Here is a 3,889-nt window from a genome sequence, read left to right as displayed (position 1 = left end):
GATGTTTGGGGATGGATGCCTTTTAAGTGTTTTCCTTGGTTGAAGTAGTCGAAATTTGAGTTCCTTGATCCTGTTGTTATAACACCAGTGAGCTTTATGTCTGTGAGTATTCCTTGTGGCTTGTGGTGTCGATGAGTTAGAAACATCATGAAGTGGTCTTATAAAATCCTCTTGGAAATTTTCAAGGTCATCAGAAAGAAAATACAACTCTGCCCAGCCTTCCATTTGTTCAGTGAAAACATGTCAATTGGCTTTCTTGAAATTCCATTTGGCAGGAGGAACTGATGGTGTTATGTGTGAGGTGCTAATTGTCATGATTGTAGCAAAAGGATCGGATGCTAAATAGTCATAGACAGACCATTTAGTTAAGGGGATGAGGTCGGAAGAGAAAAACAGATCTAATACTCCTCTCTCACGTGTTATTTGGGTTGATAAGCCTAATCTAAATTGTATCTGATTCATTGTTGGAGTTTACATATCTGAGTGCGTCATCTCATTAACATATTTCCTTTTTCTTTTCCGGGTATGTGTAAAACTGGAGTGGAACCACCATATGCTGAGGTAATGTTTCCTGGAGAGATATGAGGTAAGTGTAGTTGAAAGTTTTCATTGATGAGCTCTTGCTGATTTTCGGTGCTGTAGTATTACAAGTTCTCCTGTTACTTGTGTCTTTCTCTTGAAATGCTATTCCACTTTCAGGAGATGATATATGTAACCTCTTTCTTTGAAATTTTCATTCTGTAATCATATTTGCATTCTACAGGGATATTGGAACTTACATTTACACTGATTGGAGATGACCCTAATATTAGTGTATCTTCACTTTTGTCGTTAAAGGGTTTAATCATCTGGGTTGTCATATTGTCGAACTTAAGGTTGGATACTATAACGTTTATTATGTCATAATAGTTGTGTCTACCTGTCTTCCTACCAGTAGTAGTCGCATTTATAGGATGATGGAGAGGAGAACAATATCTTGAGAATGAAGTGCCCTTAAAATATGATTTTGAAATGTGTCAAGTTCATGAGGAGAATGCAATAACGCCCAGTCCTCATGTGCCAATTGGCTTTTTTAAAATTCCATTTGGTAGGAGTGACTGATGGTGTTATGCATGGGGTGTTGATTGTCATAACTGTAACCAGATGTTAAATAGTCACATATACACATATATACGTATGTGTATATGTATATACATTTATGCTTATATATATATATATATATATATATATATATATATATATATATATATATGCAACTATATATGCAAATATATGTATGCATATATATACATATATATACATATATATATATATATGCATATGTATATGCATATGTATATATATATATGCATATGTATATATATGCATACATATATATATGTATATATATACATATATATGTATATATGTGCATATATACATATTTCTATGTGTGTATATATTATATATATATATATATATATATATATATATATATATATATATATTTATGTGTTTATTTGTTTATACATACTTATATGTGAAATTATTTTATTACATACATATAAAGAGCGAGATATAGATATAGCTTTAGATTTTTAAGTTAATTGATAAAGGTAGTGAAGATTGATAAAGGCATTAACTGGTGAAAGTGACCCTTTGCACCTATTTTTAAATAAGAATATAATATTTACGACTCTCCTTTATTTGCTCTAAGGAATTGAATATAACGCTGTCACTTGGTCCTTTATTCCTTCTTAAAGATGATTTTTTTCTTTCTTTCTCGTGTAACTTAGTTATTTATAAAATTGTTTCTTATCTACAGGTAATATACACAATTCATATGAGCCATTTGCTATGACTTTTACAATAGAATAGTTTTTTATCAGATTTTTGTGAAATTTTTCATAATGAAACTGTTTTTAGTCAATCTCATTAGTGCTGCCACAGTTCAGCGCTTACCATTCTGTGAATGGTCGGTTTTTTCCGAGCTAACACTGATTGGTCATTCGAACTATTATTTTAGGTTATAAAGCCTTACGATATCTAGCGATAGAAAATACAGTTACGAGACCCCTACATTCTCATAGTTTGACGTTTGAAAATAGGTCGTAACGTCGCTAGGTGAGGAATTGATACTTCTAGTAACTGTTACAAAGAGACAGTGTTTGCGAGAGTTAATATATCCGGCCGCAGGTGTATTATCTCTCTTTTCTCTTTTGACCCCCTCCCTTTAACTTACTGGTCTATTCACGACTATTTAGCATCTGATAATTTGGTTACAATTATGACAATCAACACGCCATGCATAACACCTTCAGTCCCTATTATATTCTCTTCATTATGACCTTGACATATTTCAAAATGATTTTGTAAGAGCACTTCATGTTGCTGCTAATGCATCGAGACCACAAGCCACAAAAAATACAGTCATAAAGACCGCCGGTGTTTTAATGCTAGGGTCAGTTTTCAAGTTTTGGGCGCCATTTCTTCCAAAGATGACCCTCACCCTTTCCTTGGATCCTGATTAACTCTCCGTGATTGACCATGAAGGCAATTATTTTTTTCTTTGTTGACATCCGTGTTGTCTGGGATTTGTAATCCTGGTGGAAAGAAACATTGCCATTAAATACAAATGTACAAAAAAAGTTAAACTAACCAAAGATGTTATATATGGTGAGTTGCGGTTATTGTGTAGTTCAGTTCTGGTTCCATCTTTTTTATCATGAGGGATTTTGAGGTGATGAGGTCTTGACGGGAGGAATAAGAAAATAAAATATTAAAATATGCGTTAATGGTGAGCATTCACCATTAAATACAAATGTACAAAAAAAGTTAAACTAACCAAAGATGTTATATATGGTGAGTTGCGGTTATTGTGTAGTTCAGTTCTGGTTCCATCTTTTTTATCATGAGGGATTTTGAGGTGATGAGGTCTTGACGGGAGGAATAAGAAAATAAAATATTAAAATATGCGTTAGTAAAAGGGTGTGAGTGTGAATGCTCTCTTATGGACGAGGAGGATGGTTTGCTAATGTGGTATATTCATTTACCTGCCCTAGCTACCAAACTAGGTAAGTGAGCTTCGTCACCGCATCTTCGAACACAAAGGCAAGTTCTCCCTCTGAGCTAACCATCCTTCTCGGCAATAAGAGAGCATTCACCTAAACACTCACAGCCTTTTGTTAACGCAGATAGCATTTTATCCACTCATATATACACATATATACATATATACATATATATATACATATATACATACATATACATACATATAGATAGATAGATGGATATGTTGATAACCCCCCCCCCCACACACACACACACACACAACTACATACATACATATATTGATATATTTAAATGTATGTATATATTATGTATATGTGTATATTATATATATATATATATATATAGTGTTGAAATTGGTCTTAGGTAAAACAAATCCTGTATTTACATAACACCAGTAACTGGTACGGGTTAATGATATGTAAATTCAATATTTAATTCACACACACACATCAAACTGCTTTTTCAAAACCCTGTTAACTTGGAGAGGCATGACTGCGCATGTGACAGGTCTCACTACAAAACACAGCAAAAATGGAATAAATGTTATAATTTCAAAAGAATAATTTACGTAAATTGAAAATAGGAACAGGCTTCATATTTCCGAAATTATAATTTGCGTTCATTATTTCAGAAGTGGGAAAAGGTTTCGAAATTGCATTTAAAATAGCATGTTATATGTAAACTAACCTTAAATGTTCATGAAAGTTACAAACCTAATTATTAAGGAGGTTATCTTCTAACATGCCATAGTGATGGAGGGATAGAAGGAAAATTCAAATTCGACTAAATTTAGAGTAGGAAAGAAAGTAGGAAAAATCTCACGGAATTGACACTGAAG

The sequence above is a fragment of the Penaeus chinensis genome, chromosome 24 (assembly GCF_019202785.1).
Source record: "Penaeus chinensis breed Huanghai No. 1 chromosome 24, ASM1920278v2, whole genome shotgun sequence".
Taxonomy (NCBI): Eukaryota; Metazoa; Arthropoda; class Malacostraca; order Decapoda; family Penaeidae; genus Penaeus; species Penaeus chinensis.
Note: the sequence above shows the minus strand (reverse complement) of the source record.